The sequence below is a fragment of the Mus caroli genome, chromosome 16 (assembly GCF_900094665.2).
Source record: "Mus caroli chromosome 16, CAROLI_EIJ_v1.1, whole genome shotgun sequence".
Taxonomy (NCBI): domain Eukaryota; kingdom Metazoa; phylum Chordata; class Mammalia; order Rodentia; family Muridae; genus Mus; species Mus caroli.
In genome coordinates, this window is record NC_034585.1 from 84,000,709 (window position 1) to 84,014,109 (window position 13,401).

The following is a 13,401-nucleotide window of genomic DNA, read 5'->3' on the forward strand; positions in this document are numbered from 1 at the left end:
TGTGTGTGTGTGTGTGTGTGTGTGTCTGTCTGTCTGTCTGTCTGTCTGTCTGTCTGTCTGTCTCTCATACACACACACACACCACACACATACACACACACACATACACACAGAGTCCTCTTTATTCTCCTTATTCAGAAGCTCAAATAGTGAAAAGTTCACAACTACTTTCAGTATCATGGTTCATGGTGTTATAGAAGAAATGTTTCCATCTTAACAGTCCTCATTCTGATTTTAGTCTTCCCTGTGCAAATTTGAAGCTAGCTATTGCTTTACTGTCTCCTCTGCCACATCCCCAGCACTGTATAGTTCTTCTCTCTCCTCCCCTCCCCTGTCTCTCCATCCCACCCGCGGCCTCATCTTCCTCTCATTCTAATTCTAATCTCTCTTATTCTCGTGCTTCTCCTCAATATTCTCCAGCATTTTTGTTGGATTCAGAAAAAAAAAAAAGATATGCTTCAGTTTCGTGCTTTGTCTCTTGGAGAATGCTTATAACGAATGCTTCTTCATTGTCTTCTCAAAGTTCAGACCATTTTCTGAGATGCCGTGTTGAAGCATTATGTGGTGAGACGTCCATGTTTCAAGATGTTTGCCTTAGCTCTCTGCCACCTGTCACTCACGTTAACATCTTTTCAGACTGTAAGCAGGAAGCTTTCCGAGTGACAACTATCCCCTACATCCATGCTATGCCTGAGGCTGCTTCTGTATGGTGACGGCCTCCACAGAAGATTCGTTTGGGGCCCATTTTTGTTTGTTTGTTTGTTTGTTGTTTATGTGTGTGTGTGCTTTCTGTTTGGCTCTTCTACAATACCAGATATAGGGCAACTCTTACCCAATCTGCTGCTTACTGCTAAGAATGGAAGAGACAGATGCATCGAGAGGGTGTCTTGTCTCACTGGTAGCTTCTGCTTGAGCTTGGAGATCTCCTGTCCCACACTTTTATGTGTTGTTGAGCCACACATGATCCTAAAGGACTCAAGAGGTTGCATTTCCCCTTCTGAGGAACACCAGGCAGACATGTCTAGACTCCTACTAAATCTCTTATGGTTTCTGAGGATATCAGGCAGCCCCAGTCTTCCATGCCTTGTTTCATTTGCTTTTATTCTCATTTAATTTAATGTTTAATTTACTTTAAAACATTTAGTTTAAGTTTTGCTGCATCTAACATCGAAGGAGGACACCAGAATTCCCCAGGGTCTAACCATGGCATGCCATGCTTTCCAGAGGAAGAATCTGCTTTCAGACACATCTTCAGTTACTTCTGTGAGGAGCAAATGCAGGTGGCTTGCACTGCACAAAGTGCCCACGCTTGCTGGCTGGAAGTGATCATCATGTAGACATTTTAAAATCAGGTCCTGAGACAGAAGCTTCTAGATTTCCTAAACAGGTCAGTCTTAAAGGGAGAGGAGCAGTGTGCCAGAGGCAGAAGAACAACTTGGCACACTTAGCCTGTCCCATACAGTGCCTGTGTCATTTCCATGAGCCATCTTGTTTAGTCTGCTTTTAGCTCAATTTTCAGGTGAGTCACACCAAAACCTTACACTGCAAAATGGACCAGCTGCAGTAGCAGGGAGTAATGACGCATCCCAGAATCCTGTAAAGAGGATGATTCGTGACTACAATCACACAGACACAGACTCTATATTTTGGGTGTTATTTTAAGATAATTTGTTGCTGCTTTTTTTTTTTTTTTTTTTTTTTTGTGTGCCTGACCATTTTATCTCATATGAGTACATGGAGTTTAAAATGAAAGTATGGATGCTGAATTAGAACCCACCTGGAGGAGTGTTCTGGTTCTGGTTCTGCTGACAAACACTATGTGGGAAACAAAAGGGTTTGTTGTTGTTGTTGTTTTGGCTTACAATTTTGAGTTACAGTCCATCATTCCAGGACAGTCAAGGCAGTAACCCAAGCAGCTAGTTACGTCACATCCATATTCAGCATCAAAGAGAGAGTTGCGAAGGACCAGCTGAGGCTTGAGGAGGAGACCCTGAGAGGAGGGGTGTTTGAGAGCAGCCAAAAGAATGACTCGAAGTCAAGCCTAGGGCTGAAGCAGAGCGGCTCTGCTCGAGACAGCTTTCCAAGCTTCCCCTCTCTCTCTCTCTCTCTCTCTCTCTCTCTCTCTCTCTCTCTTCAGCTCTCTCTCCAGCTCTCTCTCTCTCTCTCTCTCCAGCTCTCTCTCTCTCTCCAGCTCTCTTTTGCAATTCCAAAAACTCTCTGGATAATTCATCTCTTGCAGACCAAAAACCCAGTCTTTAATTTACATATTAATTCAGTCACTACCCCAGGTTCCCTTTCGATTATCCCATGAATCAGCATCTCATGACCCCAGCTTCCTGATTTTTAGGAGACAGCAAACACATTTTTAACATTGCAAATGAATTCAGAGATCTGCCTGCCTTTTGAAGAACAATGAGCTAACTGAGTAATTCCACCCTGAGATTATGATTTTCCCCACTGCCTGGGCCCAGCCTCTATCTCAGGCTGACCTTGAACTCAGGAATCTGCCTGCCTTTATATCTGCCTGCCTTTGTATTTTTCTGACAAGATGGCTCACAGTGCAGCTGCCTCTGTTCTTTTAGGTCTCTGAAGCTCCTTATACAATTCATAGTGCATCTTTATGTTTTGCATAGTTGAGAAATTATATATTCTTGAACTCATGTTGTCCGAGTTCTTTCCCACAGCCTTAAAAGGCTGTCCTGAAGGTCTCAACCTTTACCATTTTGCTGAGACATAGCCACACCCTCGCCACCTGGATTATCTGATTATCATGGAGTTATTAGCCTTGTTAGAGAGGACATTTCCCGGAAGGAGAAACATAAAGTAAAATATACAAACAAGCCTTATACCTAGCAAATGTCAACACTCTTGGAGGCCATGTCCTGTAGGCTCTGTTCCAGAGACAGGAAACCATGTCACACCATTCCTTCCACATGGCCAAGCAGGACTCAGCAGAGAATAAACAGATTTTCTTGTTTGTTTTCTGTTGGCATCTATTTTATATGGCTTAGGATACCCTGTCCAGAGAATAGTGTCACTCACAATGGGCTGGGTATTTCTACATCAAGGAACAAGCAAGACAATCCCCCACAGACATGCCCACAAGGCAGTTTGATCCATATAATTCATCAATAAGATGCTAGTATGGTTCCATGTTGAGGCATTGTGTGGTAATAGGTCCATGCTATGAGGGGTTCACCTTAGCTCTCTATATCCTCTCACTTACATTAACATTGATCTTTTTTTTTCTTTTTAAACCTTTAGCAGAAAGCTTAATGACTCCAAACTCCATTCCACATTATACATGGGTATTCCTGAGGCTATTTCTATCTGGTGTTAAAATTAATTAGCACAAAAGGCTAATCAATGATTTTTGGTAAACAGATAAAAACACCTGACACCAAGCCTGATATCTGATTTTAACCCCAGGACACACATGGTGGACGGAGAGAACTGACTCCCACAAGTTGTTTTCTGATTTCCACGTGCATACTGTAGTATACATATGTGCTACATGCATGCACATGTGCAGGTACATACACACACAAATAAATAAAAAATTTAAAGTGAATGGAATCCATCTATATAAGTATATCCACACTTTCAATATTATAATGTATGATTATCACAATGGAATTAATCATATTTCTTAAAACTAGAAATCTTAAATATATCTATGTTCTCAGGTTCAATGGGATCTGATAAACAGTTTTTACTGCTCAGTAAGTAAAGACATTGGAATATTTATCTCCAACCCTTCCTGAGTGTAGGAATATTTCCTAGTGGTTTTCTCTTCTTGGTAAGTGGCCACATATCTCAATAGTAAATAAAGAATAAAGCTTTGGAGACACAAGGATAAACAGCCACTTTAGAGTCCTGGAAGACCCCTGAGAGGTTTGATTCATAGCAAAAACCAAAGGTATTACTGCCATCAGCCTATAACCTGGCACTATGCCCTTCCTTTCCAACACACAGAATTTTACTGAGAATAGAGGAGGCGAGTTTAGAGTCAAAGATTCATACTTGTGGAAGGCCAGGGAGGAAGAATTCATCCAAAACCATTAAGATGGGGACAAGGAATCAGACATGGCATAATCCTAGTACTCAAGAGGCAGAAGCCAAGAGAAGACTGAACACCCAAGACCAGCTTGCTCTACACGGAGCATTCCAAGCCAAGCAGGACAACATAGTGAGACCCCAGTCTCAGAGAAACATGGCTGTAGAGTCACAGCAATGACACTGTTCAGTGAGGAAGAGAGAATGAGCTCACCTCCTACTGCAACTCAAGCAACGCGAATCAGTGAGGAGCAGGTTGGTGACCAATGCCTAGAGAATGACTAAAAGGAAACACCACTGACCCTGGAGCTTGAATTTGTGGGTCAAACAAGGGTCCAAGTGCTGAAGGCTTCCTCATGAGGCTGTAAAGCTACTGGGAGGCTTCCTGGACCTGCACAGCTCTGGGATTGACCTGACTGGACCAATGGGAAATGATGTAATAACTGAGACATGGACAGAAAACCAGGATTGGGTGGGCCATGGGCTTTGGTAGAGATGCACCCAGAAACTCAGTGAATTTATGAATTGCAGGTGACTGAGGAGGTGAGCTTATTGCACACCGCTATATGGGAAGCAAGTTAGGTAATTTAGGCAAAGGGTTTTGGTATGGGCATAGTGTCCATCTCTAGTCATCAGGGAGGAAGACATTATGGTTGATTGATAGTTCCACATACTGTCAGCATCTGTTTCAGACCAGGGGAAGACTTTACCATTCTTGGGGAAGTGGCCTGGAGAAAGCCTTACCATTCCCATGGATCTGAGGCATTGGAGTCCTTGACAGGATCTTGGCCATGTCAACCTTATGTCAACCATAAACATTCATTCAGGACATCAAACCCCCAGCCCTCACCCCCAGGAAGTAAGGAGTCCTTAAAAGTTAAAGCCTATTGAAAGGAAGTTAGGCATGAAGGGAAGTACCCTTGAAGAGGTCATTGAAAACTTGGCTCCCTTCCTTCCTTCCTTCCTTCCTTCCTTCCTTCCTTCCTTCCTTCCTTCCTTCCTTCCTTTCTTCCTTCCTTCCTTCCTTCCTCCCTCCCTCCCNCTCTCTCTCTCTCTCTCTCTCTCTCTCTCTCTCTCTCTCTCTCTCTCTCTCTCTCTCTCTCCTCACTTTCTAGAAATCAAAAGGTGAGCAGACCTCCTCTACCAAATATTCCTACCAGGATGTACTATGTCACTAGAGGCCCAAAGCATTGGTATCAAAAGACCATGTACTGAGACTTCTGAAACTGAACCAACAGATCTTCCATCCTTAGAGAGTTGTTCTCTCTCAGGTACATTGTCATAGCAACACAAAGCTGACTCACACAATTGCTATATTAGTTACTTTTCTTGTTGCTGTGATGAAATATTCAACTAGAGCAAATTCTATATTTGTTCAGAGTTAAGAGAACACAGTGAAAGTCTGGTAGAAGGAGCATCTCACAGCTGTGGTGGGGAGCTCATTTACATTGGAACACTTATAGATCAGGTGGTAGAGAGATTACAATGAACCATAGCCCCCAAGGCCCATCTCCAAGAGATCTGCCTCCTCCATTGAGGCATCAATTCATAAAGGGTCAATAATCTCCCAAACAGTGGAACTGTCTAGAGACTAGGTGCTCAAATCCAGTGAGCATCTACCCTGGGGGAACATTTCACATCCAAACCATAACAGTAGCTTGGAGGGATTCCAGGAAAACCAGACAGAGAGGATGCTTGTTGAGTTCAGGCCAGGAAGTCCAGACATCCGCAAGGGATGATCATGGGTGAGAGATGATTAATGAAAGGACCAGAGATCAAGGATAACCAGATGTCAAGGGTAGATGCTCTTGCTAAACACACTTAGCAGAATCCTTTGTTACAAAATAGCATTGTACAAGGAAGTGGTGATAAAGATGTGGGGCAGGGGCTGTTTAAGGCTAATTAAAGTTTACTCCAATAACAAATCTTTATTATCATAGGCTCTTCTAATTTATATCCTTGTACTTCCAAGCAGCTAGCCTTCAAATACCATTACATTCATTTCTCGACAGTGTCACCTACTTTGGTTGAGTCAGTTTGACATAGCGAAAGCTGGGAAGCTGACCGATGAAGCAATGGGTTTCAAAGGGAACTCTCTTCCTGAGGTCTGGCATCTTTCTCCCCTAATTTTTATAAATCATAATATCAATCCTCCACTCACCACTAGTCTGTTGTATGGATTCACATGCACTCTATTTAGTATTACCTTATTGTAATGTAGACTTAGGCTCAGCCCAGAACTTCTGGACTCAGCTGGGCTCTCCCTGGTTTCTGGGGGTAGCTGCCAATCCTAACACCCTTGGCTAGGCGGTCTGGGACAACTCAGCTCTGATCCATGAACATCCTTCATAGCAGACTATATGGGTGAGTCGTCATGACAATCACAGAGAAGCAAGCTTGAGTCACATTTGCCAATACTCTAGTGTGTGTTAGGCAGGTCCTATATTCAGACCAAAGTTAAGGTGTAAGATAACACATCTGCCCAGCAGGCACAGAGGAATTATATAGTAAGGGAATAGAGAGATGGATCAGCAGTAGAGAGCATTCACTGCTCTTCAGAGCTCCCAGGTTTGATTCCCAGCACCCACATGGTGGCTCACAATCATCTGTAGCTCCAGGGGATCTGATGTCTTCTTGTGGCCTCTGTGAGCACTGCATACATATAGTATACATACATTCATACATACATACATACATACATACATACATACATACATACAGGCAAACACAAAATAAAACTTGATCCATCCAGCAGGTCCAGTTATTCGAGGGTCTCAAGGGGACCTTCTCCTAAGAACCAAATGGGGACAGAGAAAGACAGACACCAAGTGTGAGAATGACATGGAAGCAGTCTGAGTAGCATCAAGGTGTCTCTGTATTCAGCAAGGCTCAAGGCTTAAATGCACAAGCAAAAGGGGAAGTACAAGTACTTCTCAGCAGGAGGAATGAGGTAGTGGAAATTTTTCTTTTGGCAGCTACACGGGGAAGCAGGAACTTGGTGGTATCAGGGTACATCTTGTGGTCAGGACATCTGGCGCTGACTTAGGGCTGGAACATTCTGTGGTTGTTCTCGGAACGGTGCGTCAGTGGCCCATTTTTGACTGCCTTTTCTTCTCAGGGGGAGAGGCCCAATTCAGAGATCAAGACAATAGAGTTGTCTTAATAGCTCCCAACAAAAAATAAAGAAAATAATTGCATGGTAAGGGAGAGGTAAATAGAATAATTGCTGTTAATGCAGTCAACCGTCCGCACATCTCAGTTGCCATCTTCTCTACTAAATGAGGCAGGGATACCCAGACTGGGCTAATTGCCCTATACCATATCTAGCACCTGAAATACTAAATCAAATGGCAACATCTACTGAACTACATCAGCACAGTGGAAGCTAATCCTTTGAATAATTAGATTGGACCCATAAGATGTATTTACCGGTCCCTACAAATAAAAATCAAGTCCCATCCCAGTAATCCGAGCGATTGTGGTGGCTTCATCTCTGTTCCTCTGCTAGGTGGTATAAAATTGCTCTCCACCAAAGCATCAAGTTTCAGGGAAAGGCTGGAGCCATTGTTACTGTGACTTATGGGCTACTTCTCAAGCTAGGAACAAGCAACAAAAGGAGGCCCCCTGAAACAACAGGGTAACATCGATTTTCAGGAAGAACAATGCAAAATTCCCCAGCATTCTAAATATCAATGCACAGAAGCAAACCAGCAGTTGAAGGTGTGGTTCCTCCTCGTGGTCAGTAGGAGATGCCCGTACTAAGATGTCTCATGGTTAGATCTGCACATGGATATACTTCTGCAGTGAATTCTGTCCTCACCCTCATCACCTTTCTCATGGCAGGGGCAAAGCGCTTAGTTCTATGTTTTTCTTCATTGCAGAGATTTGAGGTCTAACCTCTTCTCTGAAAAGCTGCCTATCATTCAGATGTCTTGAATGAAATGAATTTAAGAGTTACAGTGTGGGGTGTATTTCTCATTTTCATGTGCTGAGATAGGAAGACCAACCTGTTCAATGGGATGTAATAAATCTAGTTTTATAGAAGGAAGTGATAAAATAAATTCTTTTTTCTTTCTTTTTTTTTGTAGATTTTTTTTTTATTTACGTTTCAAATCTTATCCCCTTTCCTAGTTTCCCCTCCCCCCTCCCCTGCTCCCCTGGCCCTGGCCTTCCCCTATACTGGGGCATCGAGCCTTCACAAGACCAAGGGCCTCTCCTGCCATTGATGAGCAACTAGGCCATCCTCTGCTACATATGCAGCTAGAGCCACAAGTCCCACCATGTTTTCTCTTTGGTGGTTTAGTCCCAGGGAGCTCTGGGGGTATCTGGTTAGTTCATAATGTTGTTCCTCCTATGGGGCTGCAAACCCCTTCAGCTCCTTGGGTACTTTCTCTAGCTCCTTCATTGGGGACCCTGTGCTCTGTCATAAAATAAATTCTTAATGCTTTTATGTTAAATTCGGTACTGGTTTTGCTTGGACATGGCTTTACTTTCTTTTCTTGTGTTGTGGTAAATACCTTGACCATACATGATGGATGGGAATTGAGTTAATGCTGGCTTATGGTTCTAAAGGGAGAGTTAGTGATGGGGTGAGGCATGGCGGCAGGCAGCCGGAGCAGGAAGCTGAGAGACCACATCTTCAGCCCTTAACAGGAAGCAAAGAGAGTGAGCCAGAAGCAGAGCAGAGCTGTGGACCTCTCAAACTGCACCCCAGTGAAGACATCAGATCCCCTGGAGCTACAGATGATTGTGAGCGAGATACCTTGTGGGTGCCGGAAATAAACCTGGGTGCTCTGCAAGAGCGGTAAGTACTCTCAACTGCTGATGGGATGCACTTCCTCCAGCAAGAGTACACCGCCTCTCAAACAAGTACTACCAGCTGAAGCCCAAGTGTCCAAGCACCTGAGCCAGCTGGGGACATCTATTAATTAGGCACCTCAGTCACTGAACTAGTCTACACCCTGTTAGTCACTCTAATCTGAGCAGGTGGTTTGATTGTTTGGTCAGATACACTTTATTAAGGTTACATTTTATAGAGATAAATAAATGAAAACCGGTGGGAATTTTCATATCTCTTCTTAGTCCTGACTCTATGAAAAAAGTCACAGTAATTATAGCTATTTTCAATCAAAAAGACTATATTTAAAAATTCCTATATTCAGGCCTTAGACTTATACTTCATTCCAGACTCAGCTCGTTCTTGCGGGTGGCTGTGATGCTTCCAGTTTGTGATCAGCTCTGTTCCTCTGCCCAGGTTAAGACAGAATTCTAAAGCACTGATGTGGTACCGCTCCTCAGCCCCGTTTGTTTTTCTTTTCAGTTGGAAACATGGTAGTGGGGCCCCATCCTCCAGGGTGAGAAGCATCCTTACTGCAGCGGATACCTCTCATGCAATCTCTCTCCCAATCAGCGCGGACACTGTATTAACTAGCCACTGGGGCTGAGACTCCTCAGAGGCCACAAATACAGCAGTCTCCTCACCCACTGAGGAGTCTATGCAACGCTGGGAACAAGAAATCTTTTCAGCTTTTGCATAAAAGAAAACAAAAGACCTCTGCAGGTGTCGTCCCTCCATGCAGCGCGGAGGCACCCCACTTTCCTCGGAATAAACAAAACTAAGAAAACAACCTTTTCCGGAAGAGTCTATTTCATCCCGGACTTAATGTCTTTTTGCAATTTGAACAGTCAAGCAAAAGGCAAAAATCACTCGTTGTTAGAATTTTCAGAAAAAGCGTCCAGAAAAGAAAAATATGAAAAGGCAAACTGTTGTTTTCCTAGTCTTGAACGGAGGTTTTGTCTGCCGGCAAGGGTGCACCATAATAGCAAAAGGACCGATCATTCCCTCTCTGTCATCCCGCTGCCAAACATACCTGGGAAGTGTTTGTTCTTTCTCTGGGCTTTCCTCTTTAACCTACTGCTGAAATCGGTCTTGGGAAAGTCTCCAGTACCTGCTGTCTAGGTTGGCCGCATTCCACTGTATAGCACATAAGCAACAAGGCACATAAAGATAAATAAACAAATCATAACAAAGGAAACAGTGGTGTAAGGATATCCCGGGACAAGAAGGGGATCACAGCAGGCTCCCTGGGGAGCACTCCCTTGCCAGTCCTCTCCACACTAAGCACACTTCCTTCCTGGAGTCCTCCTGTTTTCTCTCTACACCCTCACTGAAGTTTCTTTTGTCATATTTGCCATGGTTTATGAATGGGCTCCCGTGTCTGCCATGCTATGAGAGAGCTTGACTTATCTCTCCAGTGACCTGATGGTGAGATGCCTCTCACATGCCACCATGATTCACGCATTTTCATGACAATGCATATTGGCATTGTAAGACTAAGGCGCAATTCACAGTACTATTGATAGATATTTAGGTAAAAATGTTGCTGCGATATATATTCTTATACAGTCATATGTGTGAGTGTGTGTGTGTGTGTGTGTGTGTGTGTGTGTGTGTGTGTGTATGGACCCTGATATAGCTGTCTCTTGTGAGACTAGGCCGGGGCCTAGCAAACACATAAGTGGATGCTCACAGTCAGCTATTGGATGGATCACAGGACCCCCAATGGAGGAGCTAGAGAAAGTATCCAAGGAGCTAAAGAGATCTGCAACCCTGTAGGTGCAACATTATGAACTAACCAGTACCCCGGAGGTCTTGACTCTAGCTGCATATGTATCAAAAGATGGCCTAGTCAGCCATCACTGGAAAGAGAGGCCCATTGGACATGCAAACCTTATATGCCCCAGTACAGGGGAACGCCAGGGCCAAAAAATGGGAATGGGTGGGTAGGGAAGTGGGGGGGAGGGTATGGGAGACTTTTGGGATAGCATTGGAAATGTAATTGAGGAAAATACGCAATAAAAAAAATATTTAAAAAAAAGAGTAAAATTGTAGGACCAAGGAGAATCAATATACTAACATATACTGACATTAAGAGACAATGAGAAATTTACCAGTTCTATTTACCAGTATGAGAAAGTTTCTGTGGCCCCATACCCCATTCAACATTTGATAACTTTAGCCATTTGATACCTCTCAGAGTGATTTTTAAGATGTCTTAGGAGAAGAATGTTCCATTTGGATATGTTCTTTTTGGAATGTCCATTCAAATTACTTGTATTATGTTTATTGTCATTTTTTTAAAAATACTTTTTAAGTCATTTGTAGGTATATTTACTTCCCAAAAGCATATCTTCTGGTTAAGTTTTCAAAATTATGTGTATATATGTGCATATGTGTGTGCATTCATATATATATGTGTGTATATATATAAATTGTGCATAATACAATACTTCTGTGACAATATAGTGTATCAATAAAAGCATATATTGTAGAATAATTAAATAGAACTAGTTAATAGATCCACCACTTTACATACTCATTTTTGTGTGTAAGGATTAAAAGTCTTTCCTTTTGCCAAGTTGAAAATATACACCTCAATTGAAAATATTACCTCAGTCTCCAAGCTATGCTATGGGTGTTAAAAACTTCCCTCTGTGGCTCTTGGTACCATTCCATCAATATCTTCCCATGCAGTGCTCCTCTAGCCTCTGGCACCCACCTTTCTACTCTCTACCTAGCGTCCACGCTAATTAAGATCATGCCGTACTTATCCTTTTGTGCCTGGCTTCTTTCACTTAACCCAGTGTCCTTGAGTTCATCCATACCTGTTCTTGGATTTTTTTCCTTATTTTTGTCACATTACATATTTCCATTGCTTTATTTTTATGTTCTTTATAGACCTCCACATTCTATCCCCCCTCCTCACTGACCCCCAGAACTTTGCTCCTTATACAGTTATATAGTTTCTCTTGACTCACGGTTACCAGAGTATCTGAGAGAAACAACCTGAGGAGGCTTCCGGGTGCTCCATCACAACAGCGAAGGAGCTCCGTTCATGGCAAGGGGAGTGTGTGGCAAAGGCTCATCACGTCACAGTGGGCCAAGAGTCAGAAAGCAAAACAAGAAGTCAACAAAGATAACACACACCCCAAGTACAAGCCCCACCTTCAGTGGTCTACCTCTGCCCAACTGTGAAGTGGGAACCAAATATACAAATGCATGATTCTACAGGGGACATGTCAAACTCAAACCATGACAACAATCCTTTCGATTAAGACATCCTTACGGTTCAGTGTTCCCTTTATGGATGCCCCCTTCAGCAAACGAGTCTACTTCTACAGCTGCAGCTCAGTGGGTGGTTTCGGCATCTTTTATGAGACTACACCATGATTTTAATTATCTAAAGACATCTCCATGTAAACATCCCATGACCACGTCTTAATAATGCCTGTCATCTCCCTCTCAATTCAACTTCTCATCCCAGCTAAACTATTCTGAAGTGGCCCAGTCACAGCCAAAAGGACAGGGAGAGTAGACAGAGATACATGTGATAAGAGAATCATTGTCAGCTGGTCAATGACTTCATGAACTCAAAACATTAGAGACCATCAAAGATGAGGCTGATATCCAGAGACTGCCCCACCTGGGGATCCATCCCATATACAGTCACCAAACCCAGACAGCACTGCGGATGCCAACAAGTGCTCGCTGACAGTTGCATGATATAGCTGTCTCCTGAGAGGCTCTGCCAGAGCCTGACAAATACAGAAGTGGAAGCTCTCAGCCAGCCATTGGACTGAGCAAAGACAGGGTCCCCAGTGGAGGGACCAGAGAAAGGACCCAAGAAGCTGAAGGGGTTTGCAGCCCCATAGGAGGAGCAACAACATGAACTAACCAGTACCCTCAGAGCTCCCAGGGACTAAACCACCAACCAAAGTGTACACATGGAAGGACCTATGGCTCCAGCCACATATGTAGCAGAGGATGACCTTGTCGGTCATCAATGGGAGGAGAGGCCCTTGGTCTTATGAACTCAATGCCCCAGTACAGGGGAATGCCAGGACAAGGAGGAAGGAGTGGGTGGGTTGGTGAGCAGGGAGTGGGGAAATGAGATTGGGGGTTTTTTGGAGGGGAAACAAGGGTGGTAACATTTAAAATGTAAATAAAGAAAATATCTAATAAAAGATTTTAAAGAAATAAAAAGACAAGGCCGAGTCGCTAAAAGATGGAGCAATACCTTCAGGTGATACTAACTAGCAGACTGGGAAGAAAGCTACTTTATGGAGCAAGGTGCTATGCTTCTCGGTTTGTTCATATCAGCCCACACCAGGCCAGCCTACTCACCATCACTTCGATTAAAACTTATTCTGGGTGTCTTAGTCAGGGTTTCTATTCCTGCACAAACATCACGACCAAGAAGCAAGTTGGGGAGGAAAGGGTTTATTCGGCTTACACTTCCATGCTGCTGTTCATCACCAAAGGAAGTCAGGACTGGAACTCAGACA